The sequence below is a fragment of the Sitodiplosis mosellana genome, unplaced genomic scaffold (assembly GCF_009176505.1).
Source record: "Sitodiplosis mosellana isolate CC-2019 unplaced genomic scaffold, AAFC_SMos_1.0 Smas_scaffold_3, whole genome shotgun sequence".
In the NCBI taxonomy this organism is placed as follows: domain Eukaryota; kingdom Metazoa; phylum Arthropoda; class Insecta; order Diptera; family Cecidomyiidae; genus Sitodiplosis; species Sitodiplosis mosellana.
The window spans coordinates 2493388-2510519 of record NW_022595246.1 but is presented as its reverse complement, the minus strand read 5'-3'; the positions used below and the strand labels follow the sequence as shown (position 1 = coordinate 2510519).

The 17132-nt window shown below is 36.6% G+C and overlaps 1 protein-coding gene across 14 annotated transcripts in view; it reads right to left on the bottom strand.

Moving 5' to 3' along the window:
• Positions 1–17132, bottom strand: part of LOC129566488 (cAMP-specific 3',5'-cyclic phosphodiesterase) — a 144800-nt gene that overhangs the window by 87921 nt on the left and 39747 nt on the right. For 5 of the 14 annotated variants that reach the window (XM_055442471.1, XM_055442481.1, XM_055442475.1 and 2 more), the window contains exon 1: positions 14001–14494. The exons of 1 other annotated variant lie outside the window; for it this stretch is intronic. The gene's annotated coding sequence lies outside the window, so the exon portion shown is untranslated. Of the gene's footprint in view, positions 1–14000; positions 14495–17132 lie in introns of those variants that run through there. 8 more of the 14 variants (XM_055442473.1, XM_055442476.1, XM_055442482.1 and 5 more) reach the window with 4 other exon arrangements.

Sequence of the window (17132 nt, the reverse complement as noted above, 5' to 3'; positions counted from 1 at the left end):
ATCGACGGCCAAAATGAGAAAAGTTGATTGCATTCGAATTGGATTCGTCTATGATTTTTTTATGTGTGTTTGTGCATGTTTGTCGTCGCCCCGGTTTCCATTGTCTTTTCATGTTGTAAAGTCATTCATGCTTGAGATTAAGCGTTTTCGGATGTTTGCACCAGTGCGAAAAGATTTATTCGGATTAAGTCGACAAGCCAAAGTGCAACGAACCGTGTAAAATGCAAATCAAATCATGCCTAAGCTCTTTCGACGCATTACAAAATTAATCAGACCTACCGAAATCAAAAAAACACAACGAAAAAAAACGCAGCCGAAAGTTTTGATAAGACGACTAGGATTGAGGGTGAGAGATTGGAATGTCATTCCATTTGAAGTACAAAAGCCTCTTGTTGGGTATTAAATTTGTAAAAGTCTTTCTCTTTGATTTTCAAAAACCGAAACCAACCGAATTTTGCACGCAAAAAGAGAGACACACACACAGTAAACACAATGATTCTAGCAATGTTGAGATTTGACACTTAACTTTGTTTTAGTACCATTTGCTCTAGAAAAAGTTCAAAAGTTCTATAATAAATACATGAAGCTTTGATTTTTGATTTAGTACTTTTTCTAGTATAAATGGTACTTAAATGGATTTTAGTGCAGAAATTTCATATTGCGGTTCTAAAGGTTAGAACCATCGTGTTTACAGTGCACTCTCTCAAGTGTATGAAGGTATTAAATGTTGAAATGCCTTTTTTGTGTTTTATCCATTAGTCATTTCCATACGATTCTAGAGAGTTAAGAGACGTAGAGAGAATAAATAACAAGTGTTTCCGTACAATTAGAGTGATATTTTTTTAGAGGTGTCGAGCATTTAGCTTTGTTCGGTTCTAGACAATGCAAAAAAAAACACTCAAGAAGTTTGAGAAAACGTGCTTTGCTCATTGTGGCACATTCGAATTGTCTAGACCACGGCAAAAAGTGTCTACACACACAATGGAAAAATGCCGCATTTTTTTCGTTTTCGAATAAGCGATCAAGCTTCATACTTGTCTCTTGGTCAATTTAATACGTAAATGCATCGAACGTGTTTTTTAAAATGAAAAAACTTCAGTTTTGTTTGAAGTGTCTTTTGCGTACGGGATTACGGCAGTGATGTGAACATGCAAGTATCATGAATTGTGCGCTTTGTTTTTATTTAAATTGTACGCTATCGATTTCTTTGCACTCTGGATCTGTGGAATTATTATGAAAATAAACTTTTTCAGTCGAAAGCCACGAACAGCACACATACCTACATTGCCATGGATTGTGACCGATTTCAGGACACAAATTTGTTGTGTGCGTGCGATCGTTATCCATATTCATTCGAATGAATAACAATGAACCAAACGCTCAAGCCTAAGCATCCACGTCAGAATTGCATTTCAACCATAAACATCGACATAAAACACGAATGAACCAGCCGCTTACACAGAATGAACGAAAAAAAAACTCTGTTCAACGTGTTTTGTATAACAACCAAATTGTACAATGGCAAAATCGAAAACATAACACACGCAACGAGAGCAAACTAGACGATTTTTATTACTCCATTTTGAAGAGGATGAGGGAGAAGAGAGGAGGAGAGTGCGAGATCAGGAGAGAAAAAAACATGTGCGGTACATGAGACTGGCTTCTGATAACGATGTCGATAAAAATCGCTTAGATTTCAAATAATGTTGGCTTAATCTCGCCTTAAGAGCAGCGAATTTCTATCGAATCCAATCTACACAATCCCAACACTTCAATTCGCTCAACAAAATTGCTCATTTACTTCATTTCGTCTAGCAAATGATTGCGGAATAATAAAAACACTGATCCAGCACGTGCCCTTTCTAGCACTTCATTCATGATGATTGACGTAATCGATGGGATGAAATCCAGGGATAGGGAGAAAAAAACTTCCATACATTGCTAATTGAGTTTTTTCAATGCAGATCAGCATTTTTTCTGGATGCAAATAATAGGCTCGTGTGTTTTTGCAAAAAAAACACAGACTTTTCATTTAAAACATTCAATTTCCATATGCTGCCATTCAAATATGATGAATTTATTCATCAGCTTCTCTACCTCTCTCACACAAACACATTCTCTCCATTTTATGACAGCCGCTTGCATTTTACCTTTCAAATCACATGTTCCACTCAGGCCATTCAAAGGCCAACAAACCAAATGACCACTCCGATCGCAAAAGAACCGAGAAAAACCCTTGCAAATGGATTCTAACCGCAAATAATCTAAATTATTCATATACATTACAAATTGTGGCGCATTCCTCTCTTTCACTTTCCGTTCAATTTGTATGATTAAGTCGTTGAACGTATGCAAATTTCAATGACTTCCTCATCCAGAGTGTTGCCCATTCTCACGTTGGAGAGCATTTACAAAAGTTTTCCAGCTTTACGATTGCAATGGGAATTCCATACTTTTGTTTTCAAAAGCATTCACACACACACACACATACACATGGGGGCTAGAGCAAACGAATGAATAAATACCGTCCTTTCAATTGTTTAAATATTCATGCAAATCGACTTTTGTACGGCCTACAACATATTCATATCATGTCATGTATTAAAAATGAGCAAATAAAATGCTCAAACGAACGAATCGACTTTAATAAACATGCGATCTCACACACACACAGGCTTTTCATTTAACGAAATAAAATCCATTTTGAAATGGATCTTCAAAGAGAGAAAGAGATTGAAAGAAGGTAGAGAACGTATACAAATAAGTCGCAAAAAATAGTATATGACCGTCGAAAATGTATTTTAATTTCGTGTGCGTACGTGTGTTTATTTTTTGCTCTCCAACAAATAATAATGGATTCGACATATGGCAATGATTTCTTGGAATTTCATAAAGCTCGCTAAATGCAAAATTTATTTCCATTTCAATTTTATTCTTCTTTCATTTTGCACGCTCAAATGGAATTTGATTTTCGAAATGCGAAAGCGCACAAATGTATACACAATTCACTCAACCGCCAAAACAATTTCACAAAGTTAAACAGCACAATTTCGGGTTTCATTCATCAAACAGCTGGGTTTTTTCTGCCCTTTTCAACAAAAAATTAACAAAGAAAAACATTTGTGGAAAGCCCGTTGTTACGGCTACGCAATGATGAAAAATCATAAACACACAGCAATATTCACATCTCCGTTGTTCGTTTCGTGTCTTTGTTGTTGTCCTCGGTGGTTCAGCATCGATTGCTGAGTGAGTCCTCATCCAAATAAAATTCCAAGATTTCGAGAGACTTGCGAAGGAAAAACCCAATGAATTCCTCGTAAAGAAGTGAGTTTTTTGCATAAAATATTTGATCAAATAAGTAGAAGTTTGGAACTGACATTCGTTTTTTCCCCCGAATATTTCAATTTTTTTGTTTCGCAAGAAAATTGCATATGATTTGCTTATCAAGAAGATAAAATAAGCAGCCGACAAAGACATAAAAACAAGCGAAAAGATGAATCCCGAGCCATTTATAAAAATAAGTTTCACATCGTCATCAAATTGCATTGAATTGCTAATGTGCAAGTTTTTGATGTTTGTTTTCGTGAGCAGAGCGAAAAATTAAAAACACAAAATGTAGATTTAGCCATTTTTTATGGACGAAATATCACCATAACATAAAATTCTCCCTTGAGCGCATCAAACAAAAAAAATTTACCTCATCATTCTCATGAATACGCATTAATTTCACCGTATCTTTGTTTCGTTTGCGCCTTGTTATATTCCATGAACTTCATTCAATTTCAGTTTTTTTTCTTCTTTTGCTTTGAAGTGAAATTGCATCTTTTTTCACTCCCTCAGAGGCTGTCAGAGCCCGTTGAAAAAATTGACGATTTTCGCCATTAAAAATGCTATTTTCTTTGCGCTCTTTCCACCTAATTGAAATTCCTTCAACTTTTTTTTTCATCTTTTGGATGAACTTCTGTTTAATCACAATTTTTACGGAAACGTTTCAGCTGGGAACACACCCACAAATTAATGGCATCTTCTCAGAATAACAGCAACAACTTGTTACAAATTGCCAAATTTGTCGAAAAAAAATGATTCCTCCCTTTCTGCGCTCCGTCTTCATTATTTTCGCGCAGTTTCAAAGCGAATTTTCGTAATGTAACGAACATCATTGTAGAAAGTTTCTTTTCAAACTGTCGTAAGATTGATTGAAGACATGGTTTTCATTCGCGGAAAATTATGTTTCCCTTGTTGACAGTGATTTTGAGCAAATTCAGTCGTTATGTTTGTTGAGTCGTGCTTTGAATGTGCACGTGCAGTAGCATTTCAAGCCCACACTTGCACTCTCTCACTAAATGGCACCCATGTCAATTGATTGTGTGTACTTATGAATACATCATTGTATTCGAGAGAGAGAGAGAGAGAGAGAGAGAGAGAAAGAGAGAGAGAGAGAATCGAGTCAAATAACCTAATATGCTCGCTGGTCACATACACACACAAATACACTGACTGAGTATCACACTGGGCTGATTGCCATTAAATGGTCAACGCATTACATTTTATTGACTTTTAATGCTCTGTGTTCATCATACATCACCGTCCACTGTTGGCTCAGTGGCACATTCCATTTACCACAAATGAAGCGCATATAAATTCAAAGTTGTTGCTGTACAACACTGAAAATAGTTGTGCCAAGTTTTGTCGCTTCGGCTACAAAGGATTTTCATTTTGAGTGTCACTTTAATTGCTTTCATGTTTCGCATTAAATAAATTCTTCGAAACTTTGATGACAATTTCGGTTGGTTTTTTTTTCGTCTCAAAAGTACTTTCGGTTGGTCTTCCTTATCCATTTGTTTGTTGTCTTTCGTTCAGTAATGTCTTCGCCACAGAAAAGTTGAATAAATATTTCGGTTACCATCGTCATCGCCTGTGCAAAAACGGTGCTGATTGCTTACACAACTGTGGACGACGCCGTACATATACACAACAAAGGTAAGGCACAAAATTTCAATTGTAAATGACCTTGAACGTGGAAAATAAAAACGATTAGAAGAGAAATATTTGGGGTCGTGGTACGGGGTGCGTAACGGAATGTGTATCTTGTGTGATGCTTTCCAAAACCGAATAATTCATTTTTAATGGTTGATATTTTCTAAGCTTGGCGTATACTTTTTTTTCTTCGCTGCTTTGTTTCTGGAGCTCACACCGACAATCATTCTGTGGGTGTTTAATAAATAGCACGTGCGGCAGCTGTTCGAGCAGGCACAATTGATTTTAGGCTAAATTCTTTGCTTATGGCCGCAAAATTAAAGCCGAACAGAACGAAAATCTTTGTTCTTGGCCCAGACAGTCCGTTGTCATAGCAATTCGGTGGTGATAATATGAACCGATTCGGTTCAATCGAACTGAACCGAGCAGCCAAATGACCGAATACGCAATCCGCATTTGACTCCAGCTGAGTAGAATACACATACCAAAAACCTCATCATTCCTTCGGTCTTAATTACAAAACATAAAATCAGGGGTATTAAATGAACTGCAGCTTTATCACTTCTCTCTCTCTATCTCGCATTGAATGGCGAGTTTTGTTGCCTCTATCGATGATGCAAATTTCCGAATGATATCCATCATTTTCAGGATTTTGGTTATCAATCGACAAGCTCGATAAATGCGATACACAAACTGAAATTGCACACTTCAGTGGCATAGATTACGCAAGGCATTGTTATTTGACACCAGATTTTCGATCGATTGAATGCTTTTCTGTGTCATATTCGATACGTTACTAACCGAATCGGTGTTCAAAGGCTGAGGCATCCAAGGTCTCAATGTTCAATACAACACTTGATTTTGTCAGACATTTGTGTTGCTTTTTTTCTGTTCATTTTAATAAACTCAACCCAGAACAAGTGCAAAGTGACACTTGAATAAACACTATTTTCAGTCGCTCAACACACTCATTTTGCTATTTCAAGATGTTTTTTTTTCGCTTTTCTGCTCACATAGAAGTGAATGCATGAATAGCTCCGAACGACAGTTGAAACATTTTTCACCGTGATGATTTTAATTAAAACCATTTTTCATGAGCGATGCTGCTTATAGCATAGAGCATAGAGCCCACACACAGGAGAATTGAGAGCAAAAAAAAATAGGATGCAGTGAACGTGTGTTGTAATGTGTAAAATGTTGAGCTTTGCCAAGAGAATTGAATGTCAAGCGTAACACACTTGAGCCGTTAAATCTTTTGATGAAAAAAAAAACCATGAAGTATCGTTTGTTTCCACTTCCTTTGACACTAAAACCATCCTTAGAAAGAGGATCAGCTCGATTCAGTTGGCCTTGACCGATATCAGGTCGATGCTGCTGCTGCTGCTACTGCTCTGTGCCTACCTGCCATTAAACACTCATCGTTGCAAACTTACTAATTCGGCCGAGTTTTTCAACCGAATTTTCACTTCAAGCGTATGCATACAAACCATGGCTTGTTCACAATTGCACTCATTGTTATGCGGTGAAAGTCCGATGCCGAGCGAAATATTCATGTGCACATTATTTTGCCGCTCCACTGAAACACATTCATATTCAATTACCTCATTCACTTGACAAATTTATTTGCATTCAGCATTCTTTGTTATCACTCGTTAAACATTAAATTAAACTAAATACAGACTCAGCAAACTCAATGAATTTAGACGAAAAACGCGAAGCGAGTGATGCAACACGAGATACCATTCATTCCATTGATGTCATAGAAAACACGGAATGATGGCTGAATAAATGTTCTCGTTGTTGAATCGACGCGATATTTCTTTCTTATACTTGACAGATTTCACATACTTTCCAACTAACTACTACGGTGTTCGGAATGGTTTCTTGCGTATAAAATCGTTTAACTGTTAGCTCCACTGTCACATCGACAAAAGTGAAAGAGAGATTCTTTTGATGAAATCAAGTATACTTATGGGATTTTGTCAAACGCAAACTTGAATCGGCACCTCCATTGCATCTACTCAAATATTTATTAATGTTAAACCAGGCGTAAAGTGCGCAAGGCTCACACACACACACACACACACGGGCACACCGGCACACAATGTGTGCACGCTTAAGCATCGATTTTGTTCAAATAAATGGCAAAAAAACGCTACATCTTTTATTAAATATTAAATGAGGCATTAAATGTCTGCGACGAGCAGCATTTAACGATAAAACGTACAAGCAAAATTGAACACATTATGGTATGCCTTGGATCGTATGTTATTTTCAAAGCGAATTCTATCGTGGAATACATTTGTTCTAATATTTTCATACATTTTTTCTTCCCGTGTGTATTTCTTTTCTGTATCCCTGAGCGGATATTCCCGCCGGATACTGTGCACTGGCCTGAATTCAAATTATAATGTCATTACGAATGCACATTCGAATTGATAATATTCATTAGGTGACTGGGCAAATCAATCACAATCAATTGAATTCAATAGATTTCATTTGATTTTCGATGAAAAATCAAAGTATTTTTTTTTCATTTTGCCCAAACAATTTGAAAATCATTGTCATTTAATTAATATGAATCGTCATTCAGTGTGGGTTTTTCGAGTCTATTTAGACGCTTTTTCGAGAAATCATTCTAAATGAAGTAATTTTTCGATGATTCCTTCTAATTTTACCATCGATAATCTCAGATTATTAATCTGTCATCCGAATTGAGTCTGAAAATGATTCAGTCGATTCTAGACTGCCCTTGGTTGGTATTCGGTATCAAAAGTAAATTTAGTCACCATATTTAACCTGGTTGACAAAATTAAGAGATTGCCAGCTCAGATAGGTGTCAAGATACAGCTGTTCCGATAGAGAAGACAGACTGAATTTCTAAAAGATAATCGTCGCAAATATCGTAGCTAAAACACTCATTCTTGAGAACAAGCTTGTTCATTTGGTTTTTCTGCGAATTGTAGGCTCGACTCAGTTGGCGACAACACTCATAGAGACAAATGAAATTGAAAATGAGCCATCTAATTATGGCATTGCTTAATTTCAGTTAGACAATGACGAAATGCATTAAATTGAGTCACCCATCTCATTTTTTTCTTTCTGTATAGTCTATGTAGTAAACGAGAGGTATCATAAGTGGTTGGCTCGATGTGACGCAACCAAAAACCGGGACGGAAATGTAATTTTAAAATAAATGGACACAATATTCGCTCATTGTGAAAACTTTGCCTTTATCTCTGTACACACGGTGTTGTGATTCATAGCTCAATGGTGATATTCATAATAAACAATTTTCGTTCGTCATTGGCAAAAGCGATTCAATTTATTCCGCAATTACTTTCCATTTTCTGTATTTCATATTATTTCGTTATGAATATTCATTCGCCGCATGTTCTATTCATTCTTCCTGGTTCGTCCACCATTCGGTGCGAAACTGTGAAACTGTGCGGCAACCACGGATAGACCGAGTCCGGAGCATGGTACTGCTACAGTGCTAAACGCTCTGGTGGATGTGCTACAGATTACAGTGATTTATTTTAAGTCCTCCACTTTCGTGTGTGCCTTCCAAAATATTACAAATAATTCATTAGGCGTCAGCTTTGCCAGTGTTAAATGCGTTAGCACTGTCCGGCAATTAAAAAAAATCATCTAGATTATCCCAAATAATGAGATGACGTGCTGTAGGCAAACAATAATTGGCATTTTAATTGGTTTATAAGCACATTCTTAATCAACTGCAGCTGCACTTAAAGAACAATCATTGAATTAACACACACACACAAACAAACTCGTTTGATTTTTTCTCCGTGCTCGATTTGTCTATCGCGCACTTGATTCAAAGTCATTTTTTTCGTTTTTGTTTTTGTTGATTGTGCCCAAGGTTAAGTTCCAAAGAATGGAGAAAAAAAAAGTTATGGAAAAATAAGCAGCAAATAAACGAAAAGTTTTAATTAATATTTATATTGTTTGTTCGACAAACAGAACGCATTACCGAGAACATTGGATCCAATATTCGAGCTACGCGTACAAAAAGTGTAGCAATGTAGCTTTGAAATGTGGAATAAATTGGTTGTACTGTTGCAAACCAGCAAACATTTCAATTTTACGCAAAAAGTTTTCGCTTGAAAAATCATGAGTTTTATGTGAAACAGAGTTTATTCACCGCATTTTCGTTAAAAGTTTTATGAATTTTAGCAATTTAAAGTGGAGAGCGATAATGACATGTGGAAATGGGAATACTGATGATGATGACTAGTTTTTCGGTATTGGAAAAAAGATGACGAGTGGTCACGTGAAAAATGTGAAATTCCGTTTCTTCACCTCATCCAGTGTTCGGTCTATGCGAATGGGTTGAACAATAAAGTTTTTGACACCTTGAGTGAGTGTTCTATTTTCGCTGACAAAGTGTGAAGCGTTTGTCATCAGAATTCGTGGAATTTTAATCCAAAGTGTCACAATATGGCAAATCCCTCGTGATTTGTGACCGGTAAAATAGTTTGTTTTTTGTCTAGTATGAAACTCTGATTGCATTTTATTTGTGCGAGATTTTTTTTCGTTCTGATTCGGTTTCATCGGCCGGAAATTTCGTCGTATGAAATCATAGAGAATAATAACGCTTAATTACGTGATACACCACAGTACAAGCCATAGTATTATTGCTATGCGCATGCATACGTAAAATGATAATCAAGAATAATAGTATCATTTTTTTTTGTGTAAAACAATAATAAGATATTTAACCATTGTGAATGAGATAAAACGAGTTTGTGTAATCGTAGCTACGATTAGAGCTAATTATAATTACTCCGAGCGATATTTCATCAGCAAACAATAAACAAGCACCGAGACGACAATACGAATGAAAATTGATAAACAAATGCCAATTATTTCTATTGTAACTGGCAGAGGACAAAAAAGGCGCGTGGATAAATAGGTATGACAGTATTAGAACACACAGTCAAAATCCATGACGATTTATGATGAGCACGTGATTGAATGCGCACATCACTAACCTATCCAAATGAAATGTCAAGCCGGCTGCTGAACTTATCTCGCTCTCCTGCTCTCCGCTTTCATCATAGAAATGTGTGTAGTTTTTATGTGGTGATTGCCACTAGACACAGAGTCAACAACACAGCTTATTAAAACTTCATGAAGTCACACCATCCCGGGGTCTCGCCGTGAATTGCGCAATCGTTCTTCGCTCCATTACATTTGCTTTTGAAAAATCATGTGTGTATGCTCATTCGGTTAGGAGTTTCACATAACGTTGAATATATAAATTTACAAGTAAAATCTGTCACTCGCTATCGACACATACACGTACGAACGGTGAATTATGACGATAACGTGTTTCCTTGACTACAAATACTGGATGGCATTTTTACAAAGTTCAGTGGTAACAGTTTTTTGGTGTACCAAAATCCAGAGTAAACATGTCAATCAACATTATCAACGATAAAGCTCCATAGCACCGTATCGAAAGTTTTTCGGAATGAATGAAACGGATTTGGTGAATGGGATTTTGAAGCGAGATAATTCAGTTATGACGGGACTATGTTTTGTTCGACTACTTCTCAGAAGTATCTCAAATAAATTGGTGGGCGTGATCAGAGAAGGAAAAGTTTATCGTACACTCGATTTTTTCCGCAGTCGACATGTAAATTTGTGCCAAAAATTTGATTTAGCAAAGCCACAAAGTGAATTTGTCGCCCAGATCATTGTGATCCACTCATTATCTCTCATCATGTGTGCTACGACGGACGTGACTCATATTCGTTAGAGTGTGTGTGTGTGTGCCGTTGTTGCTAGCACCATAATATGTATATTCTTAGTAATAAAGTACCAAAAATGCTGTCAGATGATCTAGCCATAAATGGCTCTCTATGTATGTCATACCCGGGTAAAATGAATAATAGATACGATTTATGCACATTAGCGGACCGCAATCATGAGCCAGATGCTGCTGTTGGCTCATTTCGAAAATCCATTGATGATATTGGGTCTTTTTTTTCGGATATGTGACCATTCTCTCTCCATACACATTCGATACACAAAATTGGACTGTCAAATGTCACACACGCAAGGAAAGAAGGTCCGAGTCTTTTCATGTAAATTCGAAGTAATTCATATATTGCATGAGACGTTCTACTTTTTCTCTCGCCCTCTCATAGTTTTTTTTTTGCTGATTCGCAGCCACATGACTTATGACAAAATAATATTGTCTAGTCATGTTTCACGTTCAATATGGCTCGTGTCCACAATCCCGTTGCCATTTGCTTCATTTCATTTAATTTTTTGTTCCGATCTTCTTTTCTTGTTGTGGGTAAAATAATATTTAAAAAAAACAACAACAACAACAACAGAGAGAATATGTTCGAATGAACGCAAAAATGGCGGCTATTTTGTGCGAGAGAAGCAGAGAGAAAAAGAGAGTTGAGACCGCGTGCTCTGCGTCGATTTTCGTAGTTTCGCATTTTTGTTCATTTGCCAAAAATAAATTAAATTCTGATAGGTATTATTTTATATTTGTTCTGTTCATATTGTGTTTTGTATTCGTTCCCATTTCTCTGAGCCGATCGGGTGGTGTATGAATATGTATTGGCTAACAATACATTTAATGTATGATTTTTTTTGTTCTAAATTGAAGGAAAAAAAATTGGATGTCATTTATACAATGAGCGTCGCGTTTTTTGTTGTTGTTGTTGTTTACTGACACCACGATTCTTTATTTCGGTTCGTATTTACATTCCTTTTCACACTCACAATCACTTCATTTTATTTCTATTATTATGATATAATTTTTTTTTCTTCTCTCAGTTTGTTTATTATTTTCTGCAATAAAAACCAATTGCAAAAAGGAACGAAGGCGAAAATGAAAATTTTAATGGTCGGGGTTTAAATGCTGCTCTTTTTTTTCAAATGATTCACAGTCCATTGTTGTTGTTTTTCATTCGTTTTTTGTTCTATTTTTTTTAATTTTTTTTTTTCTTGCGATAGTGTTTTTCTTTGTTAATTACTTCTGTGCGATTGATGACTTGATCACGAGGATATGGAATGCGTTGAGGTAAAACTTGTGAAAAAACAGAAAATAAACGGTTCAATTCGTTGTGGTTTTGTGTTAGGTGAGAAATCGAATAAAAATGATGTGTCGTTGGATATAATAAATTACGGCATGTCATTAACAGTGAATGCTCTTGCTTGGGTATTGCATTCATATCGCGCAATATCGATTCAAACTTATATCGGCCGCCGTTGTTTTTCGTTCACATCTAAATGTGTTGATGAATCGCACAACGGTTCACCTTTTGGTTAGTCGTTGGATAATTTACAGCTGATTTATTGTTCTACTACTCGTGAGACTATTCGCTTTCGTTCTTTGCCATTTTCTTCAACAATGACTCCGCAATTAGCGAGTCTATTTCCTGAATCGCATCAATTCTTACGCGAAAAAAAGGGAAGTTTTATTTTGAGAGTTGTGAATCGTCGCAATTTTTTGTTCAAAACACAGAAAACGAGCAAGCGGTTTGCGACGGTTCGTTTTTCCTCGTCGCACCTTGGTTTGGTTCACTCGAAAATTATTTAACAGGCATTTGGCTCAATTTGATTGTCACCACGTTTTCATCACATAAACTCAGTCTCTTTTTTCCCCTACACTCGTACAACAACAGTATTGGCAATATACTTTTTTTGCTTCGCTATAATAATGAAATGGACGTGATTTTTAATTACTTCCGATTTAATTGCAAATGATGAGATTAAACAATGATGCGTTCCAATGAGGTCGTGGTAAAGTGAATATATTTATGGCTTTTGCCATTGGAAAATGCGTTATACCACTCATTTAAATATAGATAAACGTAGAACATGATCAAAATGGAGATGCAAAACAGAAATGTTTGCTCGTGTGACGCTCTGTTCCCAACAAAAAATGCTTCTGGTTTGAAATGAACCGAATAAAAAACAAACCGACGACGAGATAAAAGCATCACAATGAATTTTATATCACTTGACATGCCTATAGATTCCTCTCGCTCTCGCACTCGCTCTGCGTGTGTTCGAAGCTGTTTTGCGAAAGTATGGTTTGTTCATATGTTCATATATGCCGAACGTGCGCGCGAGAAATAAAAAAAACAGCAACAACATTCACTTCAGCTCGAGAAGATTATTCGAAAATATGAACAATAAAACCCACACACAAGTCATCAATAGACAAATCTCTTTCAGCTATATCTCTAATAGCGCTTCTTTTTGTAATGTGTTAATTTTATGTTTTCACTCGAATTCAGCTGTATTTTTCTACGATTTTCACGCTAATTACTATTTCTAATGGTCAATGTGTTCAGTAAGTTTTTAAGTAGGTTTTTGGATGATTTGAACGTCATTAACAACGAGGTCACAAAGATCTTTTCGATTTAACTGACAGGCAAAAAAAACATAAAAATCTTAAGCAATCTCAAGCAATCTCAAGCGATCGCATTTGACTTCACACATTTTATTCCACGATGCACGAGAGAAAGAAAGTTCTTATCAGTCTATCTCTGTCGGTCACCCGCCGAACCGACGATGAATATCGTTTTGTAAAAAATAATCCAATTTACCCTTTTCCATCAATCACGGATTTTTGTTCCGTTTTTTTTTCGTTGGTTTTTATATTTATTCATTTCTAGTGTTTTTCATTCTCTTCCACAGCATCGATCGAAGGCTGTGTTTTTACAGTCGTTGTTGTTATCGTCATGACATCGGTCGCATCTTCATATGCGAATGTGAGCACCAAACAGCAACACACACCAAAAAATTGTTCAACCAAAGAAAATTCATCGGAGCAAATAACGATCGATGCATTGATTTTCGCCTTTTTGGCTTGTTTTCGACGATAATTTCTTCTTAAAAACAACATTGGCCCGAACAAAACCAATCAAATTCATACACCACGAAGAACAACAGACGAAAAGAGACCAGAGAAAGGAGAACGAAAGCAAAAATGGAGAAAATTTGTTTAATGAAATTTTCTTTTTAACCTGAAACTGAATTTTGGTCGAAAAAAATTTCCTTATTCTGACTTTGCCTTCAAACTGGAAAAACTTTTTGGATACGAAATTTTTGCACGCACGCACACACACAGACAGACAATTGAATAACTTTTTTGGTTCTGCGTTTCTACCTTCCAATTTGATTAATTTATCTTTTCTCTTTTGTAATTTTTCTCACATTTATTGCGATGCACTTTTTTTTTCCTGTATACACTGTGATTTGCACCCCACACGACAATGAAAAAAATACACAGAGAAGAAAAAATAACACGAATGATGATTTTCCACTTCGTTGTCGACTACTGACACTATTGTTGGCTATTCAATTGGATGAGCTTGAATATGGATATCCGTTGAACAATCGAACAACAATTTTAAACAACATAGACATAGGGAAAACAACAACATAAACTAACTGCAAAAATGAATGAATGAATTGGCACAGCGCACGTGGTGTACCCAAGAACGTAACATTTAAGACTGAATGCCGAACATGATTCACGCAAACAACATCGAATTTGTCGGATTGCATATAGCTTGGGATTGGGTATGTGATTTTTCGGTTCATTCGTAGTCGATGCCGTTGACGGGCACGGTTGCGCGCAGCCGTGTGTATCGGTTTTTGTGCGGCTGTACGCAAGGTCGTAACGCAGCATGCCGCTTCCAATCGCGGTGAATGTTGGAGGCACGGGAGGCAAGAACACCAACAACAACAACAGTAGCAGCAGCAACAAAGAAAATAACGCACCAAACGAAGCGCACAACAGTCGATTGCCAGAATAAATATAACACTCAGCCGAAGAATTGTGTGCCAGTAGCGTGTTTTGTGAAAAGCTTCAGCGATAAGACTCAGCTGAAGCATCGAAGTAACAAAGCAATAAAAAAAACATAAGAACACAAAGTTTTCCCTTGGATTTGCTGTTTCATTTGATTTCTTCCATTTGGAGTTTGACGAGAAAACGCGTTCCGAATCAAACAATTGAAAATGCAAAGAAAAAAAAAGTCTCTCCTTTTCTCAATTCGCACGTTAATCGAATGGCTAAGCTTTGCGAAAAAAAACAACAAAGTTTTCTTTGAATCGATTTCGTAATGCTCTCTTTTTCTCTCTCGATTATAATGTAAAATGCATGCCAAAATTCACTTTGAGACTTTGCGTCAATGTATAAAAAAAGCGAGTGGAAATGCAGTCTTACTTTGTTGCTTTGGAAATGTGCACACTTTTCGGAGATGGCAGTACAATCAACTCGTCAATGTTTTAAAAATGCTTACCTTTCCACCACGCTTCATCTTTGATTTGGTGCTATTCTTATATGATAAGCTAGCTAAAAAATCATACACATGAATAAATGATGCTTAAAAGCACATAAGAAAACATCGTTTCAAATGCAGGCGATGTTCTTGCTCTCTGTTTATCCCAATCTCTCTCTCGCTCTCTCGTCGATTCAAAACATGGATAAATAAACATGGATTATGCTCGCAGCATATCACGAAGATCGTTCATATTTCGGGCTGGTATGTTGTTTGTGTAATTCCGAACAGAGCTGTCGAGTACATGAACACAAGTTTATTGAATAATGAATTTAAAGCTTGCTGTACGTATGTTTGCTTTATGATCTCCCCCAGCGCGCGCGTCTCTATTCATCTCGCACTTGCCAAACACCAAATATGCAGTTTGATATCAACTTTGATGAAATGTGTGGAATCAAGAGCAGCATGCATACGGTCATTTGGACGCTATGTGTGTGTTCACTTGCTGTTGGTTGTTTTTTTTTGTTTAGTGGAAATTGTATTCCCCCGACAGAGTGTAGTAATGGGTCAATATTTGCGATTGTAAGCGGTAAAAGACAGCTGTTTTTCTAACGTTGTTATTTTCATGTCAATGTTGTTTTGCGCTGATTTTTTTCTCTTCTTCTTCGACTCGCTTTCCGTTTGTTGGTTCTGAGTGGAAGAAGTTATTTTGTGGATGACGAATGAACACTAACCCGTTTTCTTCGTATTAAGAGTTGTTCGAGTGTACTTGTCAGTACAGCACCGCTGGCTATAATCTCCAAGATGCACACAAAAGGCAACATTAAACGAAATGATTTTTTTTTCTGGTCTTCAGCCAAATTCTGTTACACGAAACAAAAAAATGATGTTCATTTGTCTTGGATGAAACAACATCATTCAACATTTACAAGGGTACGATGGAAGAAGAAAAAAAATTACTCGCCCATTTGCAAACGGTCACACACCGCGACGATGAACAAAGATTATCCAAGTTTTATGAGTAGGGGTAACCAGCCAACCCAGACAATTTTCAAACCTCCATGAAAACTTGTATCTTGATTTCGTTTTTCTTTTGTGGCAATTTATTCGATTTTTTTGCTTCTTTTGAAATGAAACGTTCTTTCAAGAAAACTCACACTGAACTGAATGCGAACGTAGTTTGCAAACAAGTAATGCAGCAACAGTTAATATTTGAATGGTAAAAAAGAAGAACTACGAACAAAACAAGAACATAACTTCTTCTACGGCAACTGGCATTCTATTACCAAGTTTGTGTGCAGTGAGAATTAAGAAGAAATTTTTTGGTTTACATTTCACATTTATGGTTATGTGTTGTTGTTGTTGTTGTTGTTGTTTTTTTTTTCATTTGTTGCCGCAAATGCATCATGGCGAATAAACAAAATGAACGATGACGGGCTATACATGGTCGTCAATAATCATTTTTATCAGCCCACGTTCGAGAAATGCGACGTAAGAAACCGCGATAGTAAAAAAAACCGCGGTGATTTTTAATGGCGTACCTCAGATATTGCTTTGTGTCATCCACTCGCTGTGTGTGATAGTACAGCCAATCTCTTGTCGTGTGAGTTTGGCGCCTTGTCGTTTGATTTATTCCAGCTAGTTAATTCCCTATTGTTGAACTATTTTTGGTGCGTGAACGTACAGTACAAACTCTCAAAATTTTGTCACCTTAAATGATGCTTCGCTCGATTGGTTCAATTCTCCCAAAATGTTTTATACTGCTGTCGAGTCACCGTTTCAGAATCGAAAACAAATCGACTTGAATGTTTTTGTTTCATTCATTTGCATGCAAATTGAACGATGCCAACACATCGTGCTCTAGCCAATAGA